The sequence below is a fragment of the Miniopterus natalensis genome, chromosome 5 (genome assembly GCF_054644295.1).
Source record: "Miniopterus natalensis isolate mMinNat1 chromosome 5, mMinNat1.hap1, whole genome shotgun sequence".
NCBI lineage: Eukaryota > Metazoa > Chordata > Mammalia > Chiroptera > Miniopteridae > Miniopterus > Miniopterus natalensis.
In genome coordinates this window covers 28,450,805-28,463,850 of record NC_142085.1, presented here as the reverse complement: position 1 = coordinate 28,463,850, position 13,046 = coordinate 28,450,805, and the positions used below count along the sequence as shown (strand labels likewise).

The 13,046-nt window shown below is 38.5% G+C and overlaps 1 protein-coding gene across 1 annotated transcript in view; it reads left to right on the top strand.

Moving 5' to 3' along the window:
* The window catches only part of EYS (EGF-like photoreceptor maintenance factor), a 1,117,601-nt gene that overhangs the window by 957,467 nt on the left and 147,088 nt on the right, over positions 1-13,046 (top strand).

The window sequence follows — 13,046 nt, the reverse complement described above, 5'->3', positions numbered from 1 at the left end:
TACTTCATAAAAGTAAACACCTCTATGCATAGTGTAGGAAAGAGAAAAATTCTATTTTAAAAAGTAGGATAGGGCCCGGCCGGTGTTGCTCCATGGTTGAGAGTCGACCCATGAACCAAGAGGTCACTGGTTCAATTCCCCGTCGGAGCACATGCCTGGTTTGGGGCTCAATACCCAGTAGGGGGTGTGCAGGAAGCAGCCAATTGATGTTTCTCTCTCACATCGATGTTTCAGAAATCTCTCTATCCCTTTCTCTCTCTCTTTCTAAAATCAATAAAAATATGTTTTTAAAAAAATAAAATAGTAAGATGGGAAATGATAGGCAGAGATGGGCTCTGAAAATAATCACTGGATTAGAAAGCGAGGGGAGAGACAGATAGACAGACAGACAACCAAATGGCAAAGACAAGGAACAGAGGAATGGACGGGTCTGATAAATTCAAGGTGATATACTTACCAGATAATCCCAGCCTGACTGTAATAAATTTGAAGGTTTAGTAAAAAAGGAAGAGATCAGCTCTTAGGGTGTCTAAAACCTTTGCTCCTGATTAACTGTGACTTGATTTACACATTTGTAAAATAACAAGAGCAATATAGACCTATTTCATATGGGGAAAATATAACAGATAAAGTTTTAAAGGACTTTAAAAGAGAGTGCATTTTGAAGATAAGAGTTAGGATAACTTCCTTGGCAACAGTCACTTTTCTGAAGAAAACAAAATCAGGGCTTTAGTTAATAACTATTCTATTTTATAATTAACTCATTAATATCAATTATTTTTAAAAACAATAATGTAATATTATCCACAAGACAACCTTCAGAACCCCACAGAAAAGCTTGCATTTTTGCTTAATTAAGTGAAGAAACAGGGAAAAATCTTCTCCTACTGGCTTTCTAATATCTGAAATATTTGTCATTTAACCTAAATAAATATTGTCAATGATGGGATCGATGCTTTTGCATTGATGGAATTATAGAAGTGACAAGAATTGTGTTTCCTACCTATGTGTGATCAGCAGACTCTCTCATAGCCCCCATCACCCCCTCTCCTGGTGTTCCAGCCCTCACATGATATCCCCTCTAACTTCAATGTGGATGGGACTGGTGACTTACTTTTAGTCAACAGAATAACCAATAGAATAGGCTGATGGGATGTGACTTCCATGATTAGGTTACATAGGATTGTGAGCTGCATCTTGGAAGGATGCTCTCTCTTGCTGATTCTGATAAAGATGTAGCAATTTGGGGAAGGTCCACGTGACAAGGCCTCCAGCCAACAACCAACGAGGAGTTGAGGGTGGCCACTTGCCAGCTATGTATCCAACAAATAAAACTCTTCTTCAGATCCTATGAACAACATGATTTCTATCTTTATTGCCAGTGCTTAACTCCCATAAATTACCCCTTGCATGACTGCACACAGGACATGCTGGTCCCTGCAACTAGGACTTCCATTCCAGCACGTCCCGTGCACGCCAAAACCACAGTATGCTGGAGTTGGCCAGTTCCGGTATAGCAGCAACAAAAATAGGCGTTCCAGAAGGATCCTAACAGGAGAATTAAAAAATTCATCAAAGGCAAGGATCCAAGGGAAGATGTAAAGAATGATAATTTGGTTTTGAATCTGGTAACCAGAATGCTAAAATAATTGCAGAAAGAAGAGGGAGGAGAATGAGCTCAGTTTGGCCTTTTTGTTGTCAAGAGTCAGATGACCATCCAAATGGAAATATCCAAATGTTAACAATGGTCAGGAAAAACACTTAGATTTGGTGTCAACTATGTACAGCTTAAGATTGAGCCATGTAATTACTGAAAGGAAGCTAAAAGAAAGAGAAGAGAGGAGAGGAGGGGGAGAGAGGAGGGGTGGGGAGAAAAGAAGAGGGAAGGGGAGACAGAGCAAGGAAACATTTTTAGAAAAATTACATTGACATTTTGTAGGAAGGGAACAGAGTGAGTAGTAGAGCAATTAAAAAGAAGTAGAAAAGAAGTAGCAGGCCATCTGAGGTAGATGCTCTGGACTGAATGTTTGTGCCCACCCCACCCCCCCAAATTCATACATTGAAACCCTACTCTCTGATGTGATGAATTTTGGAGGTGGGGCTTTTGGGAGGTAATTAGGTCATGAGGGTGGAGCCGTCATGAATGGGATCAAAAGTTCAATACAAGAGCACAGACAGCCATGGGACCATAGGGAAGAAAGTGCTATCTGTCACTCTTCCCCGGCCTGTGTAAAACACTAATACCCGACCAGACAGAGAACACTCCAGCAATCTGTGCAGTAACCCAAAAGGAAAACCAGATATGTTCTGACAGAGAATTCCCAGTGAGTCCATTAGCAACCTCAGACCTAAGAAGTAGGTCACAAAGAACCACCACCATGACCAACATCCTGCCCCCAGCAGACACGTACCCACACTTGGACTACAGTGAGTGGTCTAAAGTTTTCCAACCAGGGAAACCTAGAGAAACTTTGTGCTACTGAGCCCCATCCTGACTTTGACAAATGGATCTGAACTGACTTAATGCATTTGGCAACTCACTTGACATCTATATTGTTGGCCAAAGCCAATGGTTATTTTCCTCTCTACGCTGCCACATCATAAAATGGATCTGTCCAAAATCTCCCAGACTCCCTTCCTACCCTGCTCAACCTTTGCATTTGTTGATGCCATCTCACTTCCGAGCCAAGACAGGCAGACTTCTAATCTTCTCGACTCTCTTTTCCTATTTTCCCAAAGGGAAGTTTGGATGCAAAACAGATTTCAAAATAGCAGAGCAATTTAAATGAGATATATTAATATTCAGCCTTCCTGCATCCAAAGGGAATGGACAAAGTGACCTGATGGAATTCTTTTTATGTCTACAGTTTCATTATTTTGTTTTCAAAATAATAGACCATCTTTGTTCAGAATAAAAGTCATTATTACAAAGATATGAAAAAGGTCTTTTACCTCTCTGATTTCCTGTCTCAAGTTATAAAGCCACTAATATCTTATCAAGCAGGTGTGCATGATACTTTTACTTGAAAATGAAAATATAATTTCTTATCACAGTTTCATTGTTCTAGTCCACAGACTTTCATCAAAAGTTTGGGGAATGCCTCCTAATGAGGTATATAAGAACCTTAAGAGAGGCAGAAATTTTTCAGTCTACACACACACTCTTGAACATTCGAATCCATATCTCCTGGGAATGCATGTTTACTCTCCCCAACATGTAAAGAATAATAGTGGCTTAAGAGATAATCTTTAATAAAAAATTTTTTTAAAAGCATGCTCTAAACAAGAGTAAGGTGATAAGTTAGCAGAAGTTCAGTATACAGAGTTCCACTTTAGGGTTCACAAAATAAAATACAGTTACACAGCTATTTATAAACAAAATCATTACTAATTTTAGTAGCTTGGTTGATATAATTCACTGTTATTAAGTACTGTCCCTACATTGTCTATGAAGGTAATCTGCTTACAAGAAGACAAATTTCATGTGGGACAGTATTAAGGGGAAGTATTGCTTCAATAAATGTCATTCTGCTTTGAGTGCCATCACACATTTCTGGACAGTATCCAATCTTTTTTCATTTTGTTATAAATCTGTGCTAGAATTTTCAAACCCCTGTGGTTGCTTATTTCAGAGAAATCCAAACAGCATGTACTGAAATTCAGTTTCGAAAAGTGACACAGAAGGGTTATTCTGAGTAGCCTAATCTCTATGGGCTTCAAACAAGCTGTTTGCAAAAGGGCATCAGAAGGTTAGGAAATTAAACAGATAATATTTAAATCACTTTCTCCTTTCTGTGCCAGATGTTTTAAAATAAGTTAAACAATAATTAAAAAGGAGCATCAGGTTTGGGAATATACCCTATACAACCACTGCTCTGAAAACTTATGTCACTGATATTATAGTCAATAATTATTCAGACATGAATTTTAGACTTAGTCTTGGTTTTAACAGGAATTAGGTGCGTATTAATGTATTATATCATGCATTGAAAGTCAATAATTCCACATCTGAATGAATGTGCTTTCTATGCCTCTAATTGTTCTTGTAGCTTTGCTTTATCACTAACCGATTCTATTCTCCATGTACTGGGACGTGGCTTAGCAAACTATTTTTGTAAAGGGTTAGATAACAAATATTTTAGACTTTGTATCTCAGCTATTCAACTCTGCAATTTTTTTTTTTTAATATGTCTTTATTGATTTCAGAGAGAGGAAGGGAGAGATAGAAACACCAGAGAGTCATTGATTAGCTGCCTCCTGCACGGCCCCTACTGGGGATCGATCCCGCAAGCTGGGCATGTGCCCTGACTGGGAATCGAACCGTGATCTCCTGAATCATAGGTTGATGCTCAGCCACTGAGCGACGCCTGCTGGGCTCAACTCTGCTATTTTAACACCCAAGCAGCCATTAAAGATATGAAAATGAATGGACATGTCTGTTCCACCTCTATTTACAAAAATAGTTGATTGGCAGGATTTGGCTTAAGGACTATAGTTTGCAGACTACTGTATTGGGACAACAGATGGATAAAATAGTTTTATTTGGTCAACTGACCAAGAAAATCCAAATCAATTTAAATTTTCCCTATTGCCCAGCCAGGCGTGGCTCATCGGTTGAGCGTCAACCTAGGATCCAGGCGACTGGGATTCGATTCCTGGTTAGGTCATATGCCCAGGTTGCGGGCTGCAGCTGATCAATGACACTCTCATCACTGATGTTTCTATCTCTCCCTCTCCCTCTCCTTTCCTCTCTCTGAAATCAATAAAGATATATTTATAAAAAATAAAAATAAAATAAACTTTCCCTATTAAGCAATGTAGCTAGCTAGCTAGATGATGATAGATAGATGATAGATACAGAAGATAGATGATAGATGATGATAGATAGATGATGATAGATGATAGATAGATGATAGATGATAGATGATGATGATGATAGATAGATAGATGATAGATAGATAGATAGATGATAGATAGATAGATAGATAGATAGATAGATAGATAGATAGATGATAGATAGATAGATGATAGATAGATAGATGGTAGATATAGATAGATGATAGATAGATGATAGATATAGATAGATAGATAGATAGATAGATAGATAGATAGATAGATAGATAGATAGATAGATAGATAGATGATAGATAGATAGATGATGATAGATAGATAGATATAGAGATAGATAGATATAGAGATAGATAGATAGATAGATAGGTAGATAGATAGATAGATAGATAGATAGATAGATAGATAGATAGATAGATAGATAGATAGATAGATGATAGATAGATAGATAGATGATAGATAGATAGATAGATGATAGATAGATAGATAGATGATAGATAGATGATAGATAGATAGATGATAGATAGATAGATAGATGATAGATAGATAGATAGATGATAGATAGATAGATGATAGATAGATGATAGATAGATAGATAGATGATAGATAGATAGATAGATGATAGATAGATAGATGATAGATAGATGATAGATAGATAGATGATAGATAGATAGATAGATGATAGATAGATAGATAGATAGATAGATAGATAGATAGATAGATAGATAGATAGATAGATAGATGATAGATAGATAGATAGATGATAGATAGATAGATAGATGATAGATAGATAGATGATAGATAGATGATAGATAGATAGATGATAGATAGATAGATAGATAGATAGATAGATAGATAGATAGATGATAGATAGATAGATAGATAGATAGATAGATAGATAGATAGATAGATAGATAGATAGATGATAGATAGATGATAGATAGATGATAGATAGATGATAGATAGATAGATAGATAGATAGATAGATAGATAGATAGATAGATAGATAGATAGATAGATAGATGATAGATAGATGATAGATAGATAGATAGATAGATAGATAGATAGATAGATAGATAGATAGATAGATGATAGAGAGGAGAGAGAGATTATAAGGTATTGGCTCACACAAATACAGGGACTGAGAAGTTCCACAATCTGCCATCTGCAAGCTGGAGACCCAGGCAAGACTGTAGTATAGGTTTCAGTCTGAATCTGAAGGCCTGAGAATCAAGAGCATTAACAGAAAGAGAAGACTGAGATCACAGCTCAGCAGTCAGGCAGAGAGCAAATTCAACTTTGCTCTACTTTTTCATCTCTTCAGATCCACAAGGGATTGGATGAGGCCCACCCACATCGGGAAGGGCCATCTGCTTTACTAAGCCTACCAATTCAAATACTAGTTTCTTCTGGAAACACACTCACAGATACATCCAGAAATGATGTTTAAGCAGCTATCTGGCCATCCTGTGGCCTAGTCAAGTTGACACATAAAATTAACTGTAACTAGCAATCTCAAAAAAAAAAAAAAAAGTATGTATTTGTTAAAATTAGGGAACTTTCATTATTTTGAGTTTCTAAATAGAATTAAAAGTTAATTTCCTTCATTCTTTTCTTTCAATGCATTTTTCCCTATTATCTAATTTTATAAACATCTTTTTTGACATTGATAAAAAAATAAGTTGTTTTTCATGATTTTTGAGGTATTTAGTTTTCGAATAATTCAGCACTTCAAAATGAGTTAGGAGCCATAATTGAATTTGAAATTGCATTAGTAACAATTATTACAGAGTACAAAGAATTAGGGTATTGTGTCTTAGCTTTTCCATCTGTACTGTATGAGTGGCAACCCCCTACAAAATGTTCCCTTGCCTTCATTGTCATTTCACAGTGGCATGTAGTTAGGCATCACCTGCTGAGATCTTTCAGTTCTTTGTATCTAGGCCAGATTACCCCAATCTAGCTCAGCAGTCTACCTTAGTCTTCTAAGTGCCCAGGGCAAAAAGAGCCTATTTCAGATCAGTTTCTCACCACCACATATAGACTAATAACATCTTCAAATATTTAACCTTTTCTGTAGCTGCTACACTTTCTGTCTGCAGTCAACATCCTTGAAATTGTACTCAGGATGTAAATGTCTCTTGTTCTAGAAGGCTAATTTGTATTTAGTTAGCTTATTCTCAGCTGTAAAAGTCTGCCAAGCGTCCAAACCTTTTGACTGTAGGCAGCCCCTACTGCTAGAAACAAGAGAGAAAGAGAACATATCCAACGAGGTTTCAAGTAAAAACTTAGAAGCCTATGTGGTTTCCCCTTTTCTCTCGTGTTAATCAAGTGGGCATACAAGGCATTTGTCATGGGTTTCATTCATTAAAAGCAGTTTAAACTTTATGGGGTGCAAGTATAAAAAGTTTTACTTTTCTGCTGTCACTGATGGCAAGCATTGTAGGGTCTCTCTTTACTTTCCCTTAGCAGAATGTCATGCAGGTTTCAGAGGCTTCTATTTGTGTCCACATATTATTAAAAGCAACTGGTTCAGCCTACTCCAGTTAAAACTTCTCTCTCATATCCAGTTTAGTGGTCACCAATCCTTTACTTGGTTGGATAGACGCTCAGTTCAAGAACTTGAGTGGGGAAGGAGAATGATATGTTCTCCACCCTTCTTCTGCTTCTGGTTTCTCCAGATTTAGAGTTATCCTGGGGCAGGAGGAATTTGATTGAAAAAGGTGTTCTTCTTAACCGGTGTCATAATGATTCCGTATGCGCTCTCCTGTAACGCAAGCTTAGTGGTGGATCGCTTGACACAGGAATGTGCGAGTCTTCACCAAGCCCTGCACAGGGATTATTACTCCGTGGCCCAGTTGTCTGATGGGGAATTTTCTCTCGTTTCCTTCGGCCATTTACTTCACAAATTCCAGCCTGAGTCCCCTCACCCAGTAGAACAGCTGGTTTACTCTGAAGCTAATGAAGCTTCAGCGGCCCCCTTTTTTCGTTTTCTGAAATCTGGAACTTGCTTGAAATTGCAGCAGGTTCTTAAAACTCTCTTCAGGAGGGAAACCAGGTTGCAGTAACGAAGCATATCCAGGTAAGCATTTCCTGTGAAGAGCCTAAAGAGATTTCAGAGAAAGACACCCAATCTCCAAGTTTCCTTGTAATTCACTGGGATTCCTTTTCTCATTCTAAATTAATATTCACTTTTAAACACCTTTTGTATATGTACTTTTGAATCCTTTTTGTTATAAAGGGACCAAAGGTTATATAAGCTTTGGGTCCCACAAAATCTACACTCACCTCTGGCCAATTGGCTATCTTCTTAGGGTCCTGGCAAGATAACTCAAGCAAAGTGTCATAGGTTAATTTTCAACAAATTATAAATCTGACTTATACAAGTGTATAATGAACACATGCCAAAGATTTATTTATCTCATTAAAGAAGGACCCAGCGTGATGGTAAAGCTGATTCCAAGAGAACTCAAGAGACTGTGCATATGTAGGAACTGAATGGATACTGAAATAAGATTGCTAGGTTAGAGACAAAAACTGGTTAGTGTCCTACAAAGGAATAAAATGGAATTTGGGGAGGTTTCTTTTCTACTAGTATGTGCTCATTCGCATCTTCGTCAGACAAAAATCTGCAGTTTATCTTGTAACTTCACAGACTGGGCCTAATCAACAGTAAATAGTCAAAAATGCATTCTTCTAGAGAATTTTATAATACTTAAGCAGGCCCACTGGACAGTGCTCTAGTATAATAGTAGAACAGCATGAAGTAATCCTTTTATTTTATTTCTCAGTTATGAACTATTTCTGAACACCAGCCACCCCAATAATGTGAATTTTGTTACACTTGAAGTTGTCCCAGTGTCCCCTTAAACTATCCTTATTTTTTAGATTTTTCTTTTTGCTCTTCCGATTGGGTGTTTTGTTGCTTCCTGATATTTCAAATCACTGTTTTGATTCTCAGCTTTGTCTACTCTACTCTTGATTCCCTGGAAACTATTCTTCATTTCAGTGAGGGTAGCCTTCATTTCTGACTGGTTCTTTCCTAAGGTTTCCATGTCATTTTTATGCTGTTGAGGTTTTCACTAAGTTCACTGAGCATCCTTATAACCAGTGTTTTGAACTCTGCATCTAGTAGATTGCTTGTCTTCATTTTAATTCTTTTTCTGGAGTTTTGTTCGGGCCTTTCATTTGGGATGTGACCTCCATGGAGGATCAGCTGTTCAGGGGTCCACCCCACAGAGCAATACTTTGTCTTCTCATTTTGGCAGCCTCCCTGTGTTTGTTTCTATGAATTAGGTAGAGCTGCTACATCTCCTGGGCTTGGTAGAGTGGCCTTATGCAGTAGGTGTTCTGTAGGGCCCAGTAGCACAGCCTCCCCAATTACCTAAGCTGGGCTCCCCAGGTGCACCCCCCCCCCCGTGTGGACTGTGTACACCCTCCTATTGTAGTTGAACCCTGATTGCTGTTGACATGTCATTGGGAGGAATTCACCCCCAGGCTGATTGCGTGCAAGGACTGGCTGCGACCACCCACCTCCATGGAGGATCAGCTGTTCAGGGGTCCACCCCACAGAGCAGGGCTCTGCCCCTTGAGTGTGTCACTTGTGGGGGGGGTTGAGTGGTGCTTCAACATGGTCTGAAGCTGTCCACCAGGTGTGCTGGCTTTGGGGCCACTGCATGCCTGGGGCCACCCAGCATGAGCTACAAAGTGATCTGCAGATGGCTGCTACTTATGTTGGCCTTAGAGGTACCCAGGAGAGGCCAAGCTGCGAACCAAAGCCAGCTACTGCTAGTGCCAGCTTTGGAGCCAATTAGCAACAGGTACAGGGTATGCTGAGGCAACATACTGCTTGTTTGAGAGATTTTAGGAAAGTCTGAAGCATGACCAAGATAGGCCATTTGTATGGAAAAGCCACTGGAAACAGCTTGGGTGATACCAAAAGCCGGGTGGGGCAGAGTCTCAGGGAATCACCAGGGAGGGGAAAACTGTGGGAGCCAGGTTGATGGAGCCTCAGTTATGGTTCTGTAGAGGGAGGGGGGCTCAGAAAAGGGGCAATTGCCTCTGCCTGCACTTCTTTGTGGGAGAAAGATGCCCCTCCAGCTCTCTCCCTGATGCCAGGCAATTCAGTTTCTCCCTGCATGTCTCTGGTACCTTTCCAGCTGCTGCGCTAGTGCTAGAGCTCAGAAGGAGTGAGTCCGAGTAAGTCTGTTGGGGGCCCTTTAAGAGGAACTGCCTGGGACTCCAGCAGCCCTTGTCTCACTCGGCCACAACCCCTGCTGGCTTTTATAGCCAGAGTTATGGGGACTTGTCTTCCTGGCACTGGAACCACACTGGGGGGCCTGGTGTGGGATTGGGACTACTCAGTCTTCAGGGGGGACCTCCACAGCTAAGACAGCCTCCTGGTTTTTATCTGCCACACATGAGTGTAGGACCAGCCCATTCTGCATCTCCATCCCTCCTACCAGTCTCATGTGACTTCTTCTTTAAATCCGTAATTGTAGGATTTCCATTCAGCTAGATTTCATGCAGTTGTGAGTAGTGGGTGTTCTCTAGTTTAGTTGTAATTTTGATGTGGTCGTGGGAGGAGGCAGGTACCACATTTACCTACACGGCCATCTTGACCAGAAGCCCCTGTTGTTTGTCTTTTTTATCTCATTTCTTTCCCCCATTCTACAAATGCCAGCTATTGTAAAAATGGATTGATGTGGAGTTATTTATTCTTGCTTGGAGAGTGTGACTGAAGCTGCAGGGTTTTTAGTTGCTTATAAAAGTGGATCACATATTTGGAAAGCATAACTCTTGCCAATGTAAGTGTCACAGGGTTCTTGGTAAAGTACAAATGCAGTTTAAATTGATTTTCTAACCACTTTTATTACTGCCATCCTTGAGTGCAGCAACGTGGGTTGGGCATTTGTTTTTACAGGCCAGAAAGCATTCAGGTTCTCTGCAAATCAGTTTCATTAAAGTCATAATTGCAAATGCAATGATATTTAAATGAGAACAATTAGAGTAAACATGGAAGAAATTATGTTATTTCCTCCTTGCAAAATCTCAAAGAGTTAAATGTTTCAAGGTCTGACTAATGGAAAGGACCACTATCAGATTCCACACATTTTTTACATCATATTTATGCAGCAAGGTCAAACAAGTAGAGGGAAAAAAATCTCATCTTCAATTTTCTCTACCCTTAGGTAATAATACATGGAGAGCTCATTTACCCTGATTGATCTTTCTGGGCATAAGAGACCTCTCTGGCTTAAATCCCACCTGAAAACTCTTTCCTCTCCTTTCCTTGTAGAAAGCTACGGGGTTTTTTGTTTTTTTCCCCCTACTTCAAAGAACAAACAAACAAAATACAAGCTGCTTTTTTTTTTTTTTTTTTTTGAGTATTTTGTTTCCCTTCAGAAACTATTTATTAATGGGATTTTTAGTAGGGAGTTATATGTTAAACCTATTTGTTTTGTAACTAGAAGCATTTATTCTCGTTTTAAATCTACATGGTTTACCACTTACAGATTGAACTCATACAACCAAAAAAAAAATGACTTGGTAAATTGTGCTAATCACTATGATTTTTACACATAATTAGGCATGCCACTGTTAAAATTGTGTGAAAAGCTTGACAAACAAAATGGAAACAGAGCAAAGTTAAAGCTAGAATAAAATGTGAGATATCCAGAATCCCTAGGCTTAGGTTTGCAAAAGGCTTAAAACGAATAATTTAAATAATTAATTTAGGAAGGAAACAAGCCGATCCTTTTGGTTCAGCAGAACACAAAGTTCCCAAGCCTTCCATTCTGTTCCTGGCCCATTTGCTGGCATATTGTGTATTTTAAGAAAATTGCTTAACCTTTTATTCTAGGAAAATGAAATAAAATTTGTTCCCACCCGCCTACCTAAACTTCAAGTGATTTGGAGCCAAAAGTTAAAACTTGCTAAAGACTTGAGAGTATAAAAAATAGATGGAAAAACACTGGGAAATAACTTTGGTTCTTGTTGATTGACATCAAAATACAACAGTGGCTTCAAGCAAGTACTATTCAGATATTAACACTGCCGATTGTCGTTAACCTAACAATTACCAAGTGCTGTCTTGGCTTTGAAAAATGATATAGTGGCATTGTTCTGATGTGATTTTATCTTAAAATGATGTTAACACTTCAAATACCGTTGGAAAGGTTTAGATTTCTCTTTCACAAATGGGAAAACGAGTGAGTTGAGAGATTTGTTCAAGTCAACACTGATAATAAAGGCAGGATAAATCACCATCTTCTAGAAATGAAGTCAATGCTCTCTGCCTTGAGCTCTGCAATATAAATCAACTACTTGCTCCATCACCAAAAAAAGTTAGTTTTCCAAACTAAATGATTTGGTAGCTATTTTCAGAAGTTCCCTGACTTGGGAATTGTACTTCAGGACTGTACTATGTATAAAAATTATAGCTTCTTCGTTGTAGATCAGTCCAACAGGCAAGAGCTCTGTGTCTTGCCCTTACTCTTAAGTATGTCATTAACCATTTCTGGACTTTGCTTTCATCTTTTGTGTAAAGAGAGGATTAAACTAGACTGGATTTTCCAAAACTGTTTTTCAAGATATACTAATAAGCATTCTTTAAGGGAAAAAGGTGGGAGGGGACGAATGTTTTTAAGACAAATTTATAAAATGTCCCAATGGCTATTCCCTTCTTGGAGTTTGTCACATGTTAAAGAAGTCCTACAGAAAGCAACCTATTTGACTCTACTTAATAGAAAATTTAAAACTTATTTCACCCCCTAAAAAACATTTTTTCAGGAATACAAATAGCATCACATGGAACACTCTCTTTCTCAGAAGCAGTGAAAGAAAATGCTGCTTCGTATGATACAAACAAGATCCAAAGGTGGCATTTTTTTCTACTTTTAAAAGACTTTCAAAGTAGAAGATTGTCCCTCAACAATTGGGAATATACGTTAGTTTAGTATGCTTCAACACCAAGAATCCTATCTTCACACCTGAGTTAACTTGCACAGGCTTTCAGATATCCAGTTTTCTCTTTTCAGTCCTAGATTAATAAGGCCTTATGACAAATATGGTTTAAATTCAGTATAGCTGACCGAAAGTCATGCCTAAATATTGGAGTTTAGTGTTCAGGTAAGAACTTATCTGGACATTAGAACTATGTGGTAAGGTTATACCTTACCTTAATAATCACCTGACTA